The sequence below is a fragment of the Pinus tabuliformis genome, chromosome 7 (genome assembly GCF_031772625.1).
Source record: "Pinus tabuliformis cultivar Carrire ecotype Pingquan chromosome 7, CPIR1, whole genome shotgun sequence".
Classification (NCBI taxonomy): Eukaryota; Viridiplantae; Streptophyta; class Pinopsida; order Pinales; family Pinaceae; genus Pinus; species Pinus tabuliformis.
The window spans coordinates 102,700,514-102,707,449 of NC_142293.1; positions in this window are offsets into that span (position 1 = coordinate 102,700,514).

Consider the following 6,936-nt stretch of genomic DNA (forward strand, 5'->3'; position numbering starts at 1 on the left):
ACCTACAGTAAAAACATACCCTATTGTGCTCCTCTTGTTATCTCTATCACTCGCCATATCTACATCAACATATCCTTGTAGAGCAATGTTTGAACCACCAAATCATAATGCTTGATTTTTGGTACCTCTCAAATACCTGAGAATCCACTTCACTGCCATCCAATGTTCTTTTCCTGGATTGTTCATGTACCTGCTTACAACTCCCACTGCATGTGCAATATCAGGCCTTCTGCAGACCATTGCATATATTAAGCATCCCATTGCTAATGCATATGGAACTTTAGACATATGAGCCATTTCTTCCTGAGTCTTCGGACACTCCTCCTTAATTTTAAATGGCTAGCCAAAGGTATACTAACTGGTTTTGCATTATGCATATTAAACCTTTTCAACACCTTTTCTATGTACTCGCTTTGAGACAATGTTAATTTGTGATTCTTCCTGTCTCTAGTTATTATCATACCAAGGATTTGTTTTGCAGCACCCAAATCCTTCATTGCAACTGAGTTCGCCAATTTTCTTTTGAGCACATTTATTTCCTACATGTTAGAACCTGAAACAAGCATGTCATCTACATACAATAACAATATAATATAGCTGCCATAATTTTGCATTTTGAGATAAACACAATGATCAGAATGACATCTAGTATAACCTTGTTCAGACATAAACCTGTCAAATTTTAGATACCACTGCCTTGGAGCCTGTTTTAAGCCATACAAGCTCTTCTTCAACCTGCACACTAGTTTCTCCTTCCCTTTTACCTCATATCCTTATGGTTGTTGCATATATATCTCTTCCTCCAAATCCCCATGGAGAAAGGGTGTCTTTACATCTAACTGCTTAAGATGAAAATCTTCAGCTACTACTAGAATTAAAGTAGTTTTGATTGAAGTCATTTTCACAACAGGAGAAAATATCTCATCAAAGTCTATACCCTTTTTCTATGCAAACCCTTTCACCACAAGTCTAGCTTTATACCTTTTTCTACCTCCATCTTCTTCCTTCAACTTGTAAGCCCATTTATTCTATAATATTATTTTCCTTGCAGGCAACCTGACTAAGTCCCAAGTCTAGTTATGTGCTAAGGAGTCCATCTCTTCTTTCATGGCTTGCTCCCACTTCTTCCTGGTTTCTACCTGTACTGCTTCTTCATAACATTTTGGTTCACCAGCATCAGTCAAAAATACATAATATAATGAAGGAGTATCGTTCAGGGGGTCTACTTATCCTGGTAGATCTTCTAACACCACTTTCAGGTGTTTGAGGTGCTTGTTTCTATTGTGGTTGTTGTTCTGGATGTTGATCATTGTTATTTTCAGGGACCATCACTTTTTCTGTGATCTCATCAAGCACTATGTATTTTCTATTTTCTTTTTCCTATTTATTTTCCTGTAGTTGATCCTTATACAAAACCTTTTCATTGAATATGACATCTCTTCTCCTAATCATTTTGTGTTTTTCATAATCATAAAAGCGATAACCAAAATCATTAACACCATATCCAATAAAAATACATTTCTTTGATTTTGCCTCAAGCTTTGTTCTATTTTCTTTATTAATGTGGATAAAGGCTTCACAACCAAAAGTTTTTAAAAATGAATAGTTTACCTTTTTACCTATCCATGCCTCCTCTAGAATACCACCATCCAAGGAACTTGAAGGCCCTTTATTTATTAGACAAACAACAGTATCTACAACATCTACCCAAAATTGTGAAGGCAATCTTGCATGCAATCTCATGCACCTTGCATGCTCCATGCTTGTCCTGTTCATCCTTTCTGACACACCATTTTCTTGTGGTGTTCCTGGAACTGTCTTCTCTCTGTGAGTTCCATTCTCTGAACAGTACCTATCAAACTCTTTGTTGCAATATTCACCTCCATTGTTTGATCTGAGACACTTCAACCTTTTTCCTATCTCATTTTCAACCAAAGCTTTCCATTTCTTGAAAGTACCAAATACGTCAGATTTATTTTGAATACAATAAATCCAGGTTTTTCTGGTTGCATCATCAATAAAAGTAACATAATAACAAGAGCCACCAAGAGATGATACCTGAGCAGGTCCCCATACATTTGTATGAACAAGCTCTAATTTTTCACTCTTCTTTTCTTTCCCAACTCTTAGGAATTTGACTCTCTTTTGTTTTCCATAAACACAATTCTCACAGAATTTTAAATCAACATGCTTCAAACCTGGCAACAAATTTCTTGAGTGAAGAATCTGCATCCCCTTCTCACTCATGTGCCCGAGCCTATGATGCCACAATGTCGTATCTTCTCCTGTAGAGGTTAAAGCATTAACAAAATTAGAAATACCATTGCATAAATACAATGTACCAACCTTTTCTCCTTTTGTTATTACCAGGGATCCTTTAGTGACCTTCCAGGTTTTATCTGTAAAAGTAGTCACACAGCCTTCACATCCCAACTACCTTGTTGAAATAAGATTTTTCTTCAGATCTGGAACATGCCTTACCTCCTTCAATAGCCATTGATTTCCATTCTGTTGTTTTATGAAAACTATACCCATTCCAATGATTTTACAGGGTTTATCATCACCTAATCGAACCTGTCCAAAATCTCCTTGAACATAATCATGAAAATGTTTCCTATCAGGTGTGGCATGGAATGAGTCCCATGAATCTACCACCTAGGCATCAATAATATTTTCTAAAGAAAGAATCAAAGCAGCTTGCAACACATCACCTGTCACATTCACTTCATGATTGTTTTCTTGTTGCACGTCTCCTTCTTTTCTCTTCCGAGACTTGCAGTCTTTCTTCAGGTGTCCTTTCTTCCCGCATTTCCAGCACACTATCCTCGATCTGGACTTGGATCTACCTTTCCTTGACTTACTGCAATATCCTGGACTCTTTCCTCTTTCCATTTTTCTTCCCCTAGTCTCTGCAGTCAAAGCATTACCTGATGTCTCATTGGAGCTTTTCCGTCGCATTTCCTCACTAAGGATTGCACCGACAACATCATCAAACTTTAAAGTACTAGATCCAGAGACAGAGTTACTAATGGCCATAACTAAACCATTCCAACTTTCTGGAAATGAGAACAGAAATAATAGAGCCCTAACTTTATCATAAAAAGTTACCCCTACAGAACTTAACTAACTGGTAACTATATTAAATTCATTTAAATGATCAGCAACATATCCACCTTCTTACATTTTCATATTAAAAAAAATCTTCATAAGAAATACCTTATTTGAGGCTGATGGTTTTTCATATAGTTTGGCCAATGTCGACATTAAACCCTTTGTTGTCATTCCTTTGAAATATTAAATGCTACCGACGTCACTAGGCACAGTCGTATTGTTCCAAGTGCCTTTTTGTCAAGAATATCCTATTCTATGTCTGTCATACTCATCGGCTTCTTTTCCTTTCCGCTCAATGGTTGATACATATCTCTCTGATACATATATTCTTCCATCTACATCTTCCACAGTTAGTAGTTTTCGCTGTTAAATTTTTCGACCATAAACCTGCCATCTTCCGCCATTGCTCCCACTCGAACCAGGAACCCTTCTCTCCTGCGAGTTTATCAACCAAATAGACCTCCAACTCTTATACCAGTTGTTAGAAAATTATATATTACAGAGCAATGGAACACATAAAATATTGCAGAAATATAAACACAGAAAATACATAAAACAAGAGAGACACAGATATGCGTGGTTCACCCAGTTTGGGTTACGTCCATGGAGAAACAACCAATCCTTCCTTTTATATTATCTAGCAAATTGAAGAAATACAACCTATAGCAGATTCATTGTAATTCCCTCTTGGCTCTCAATCTCCTCTCTCTTCCTCACTCAGAATATAGATCTACATAGACGCAATACAATTCCCTTATATATAGCGAGAGGTTGCCTTCTAGGGAAAAAACCCTAAATTAAACATAACTTCTACCGTCAAATCTCTGCTTAATGAACGACCCATATTGACTACAAAATTACAACATTTTACAAGGCAATTTTACATCTATTTTTAGCTTCAGGGGCGTTGCCCCCGATACCCCCGCCAAGGGGGGCTCCCAAAGGTCCCAACCGCCCCCCCTGGACCCCCCTACAGCGAATATTTTACAGGCAGCTTTGCCACCCCATTACGAACTGGGGTCCAATGCGGCGATACCTTTGAATACATAAGATAATCAGGCTCCACACCCAACAACTGTAACCCACAAATATGTCTAACTCAACTGTTGGCTCTAGATTTTTATGTGCATCTTTGGTCACATGAAAGTAAATTGATGAACCAAAGATCGTGAAGTGTGCCACATCTGGTTTCTTAATTGAAAAAACTTATTTATGTGTACTAATCCTGAGAATCTGATGAGGACTCATGTTCTGCACATATACAATTGTGTTGCATGCTTCAACCCATAAGTGAAACGGTAGGCCCTGATCATTTAACATTGCCCGTGCAACTCTCACAATACTTCCATTCTTCCTTTCAGCAACCCCATTATGTTGTGGGTTATGGGGTGCTATTAACTCTTGTCAAATGCCTTATGATGCACAAAATTTCTTGAATTCATTCGACACATATTTGTTGAGAAATCTAGGGCATTGGAATTAAGTGATTTCTCTTCTATTAGTGACTTCTTGTGAATGATTTTTACTTGTTTAGATTAGGATCTTCTTCATGTTAGATTATTAGTATTCTTCTTCATCAAACAATAACCAATGCATAAACATAAATACACAAGAGACACAGCATGTAGGCTATGAGCCAAGGCCAAAACCTCTCACACTTTGAGAGCAAAACCCACACAAATTCTTCTTATATATATTCCAATTGACGAATACCAAGACAAAGACCCTTGACCTAGTAGCCACTCCAAGACCAAGACACGTGTTCTCTTGACTCCTCTTCCATAGACATCTTCATCATTATCTCATACCGATATCTTCATTACTGCCTTGACAACTTTGCTTCCTTCATGAGCCCTTATCACAAAGATAATACCTTATCAAAATAGTATTACCAACGAACTGTTATGTCATCAATGATGCCTTACTTGCAATTGATATACCACTGAGACAGAAGTATTATAGAGCAACATCTATACTGTGATTATATTCACTGTGAATATATCCACTTCATATATATGAACTTCTTCACTGAGATCACTGCCACTGTGATATGAGATTTAGTCTTGTTTCCACCTTAGACTTGTTGTCATTGTGATATGAGCTTTTTTATTTCTTCCACTGTGATCTGAGCTTCTAAAGGGATCTGATTCCCTTCAACATTTTGTCACCCATACTGTCTAAAATACAAAGAGACTTTTCTGTGGAGATCCAAAATTGTCTTGCTTTCTTATCCATCAAAAATTCCAGAGGTATGCAAAGTCTGTATTGTGGTAATGCAAAGAGCCTAGCCTCATATATATAGTGTTTCATATACTTAAGCCAAACTTAGCATGCAAATGGGTGGGTCTCCTTAATGTGAGCCGACATGAGTTTGTCACCTTATTTAGAAGTCAGCATGAAGAGAGGACTGTGTGCTTGTTGATGGAGGGCTACATATACTTCTATTTATTTGACATATGCTCAAGAAGAGCTCTTCATACATGACATTTACTCTTTGACTCTAATGACAAATCCTAAGGCTCTCAATGGGAGCCACTAATAAATAAAATCTCTTTCTCATGAAACCCATGAAGCAAGCTTTACAAAAATAATTTTATTCTCTACTTTTCATCATTTACAAAGATCATAATTACATGTCATTATGAAGAACGAACTGAGTTACATTTTACAACACTTCCTCTTAACTAGGGAGGTATTCATAATGGTACTTGCTCATTCTCAATCTGAAGAATTTCTCCTAAGAAGAATTGGATTCCCATCTGTATAGCATAATATCAACCGACATTGTCACATAACAAGGCCTTGACTAACAACTCTATCCACATGATCAGAGCACAATGCTGGCCAGACCAATGATTCATAGACACCATAATCATTGTCTCTCAAGGTACATACTCCACCTGGGTGTTAACAAAGTATGACATTTTTTGGACTATTCTTATCCTGGATAGCCAGTCTTCAAAGAATATTGGTCCATGGCTACTCTTATCTTGGATTCCCTATCTCATCCTCAAAGAGTATCAGATGCAAGATGATTACCCAATCCTCCATTCTATCTTCCAAGGTGAAGACTAGAATGATGTGTCTTTCTCTCCCTCTCAATTAGGGAAGACATATCTATTCCAATAAAGGAATGTACTCATTCCTATAGAAGGAATGTACCTAAGATCTCTCTTGGCTTAGGAATTTCCAAGTTTCTTCCAAGTAAGAAAATTTCTTCCAAACTCCCTCTGAATTATGGACCTACAATATCTCCTCGACCAGATGCTTGAAGAGCTCCTTACTTTGATGTAATGAATTTATTTGTCCAGGAGTATTCACATTTTTTGGCTTATACATAGGGCATTTACCATCCATCACTTTCATCTACGAGTTAGTCATGTCATCATTCATTTCATCAGAAAGTGGTCCATCAGTCTTCATCTGGCCTTTCTTCATGTCATGTTGCTTTCTTCATGCCATATTTTCCTGAAGGATCTTACATCCTTCTATATGGTCCTCTTGGAAGTCATTCATAGTTCTTCCCTTTGGCAGTCCTGCATAAGCCCATACATATATTTATTCAAAAATAAGAAATGAACACTTAAGTCAAAATTACTTTTGTGATGGTCTTTCATCATGGCATCTTCCTATAGGTATCAACATCCTGCATACATGTTGACACATCTCCCAAAGATATCCATTGTCAAGGGTCTCCATATTTTTTAGACATCCATCAAAGTCTTCATATCTTTCCGGGGGATTTCCTATTCAAATATATATTTGTCTTATGGATGTTGATTTCCTTTACCATGGTTGCATATCTCACGATCTCTTCCTTCCTTT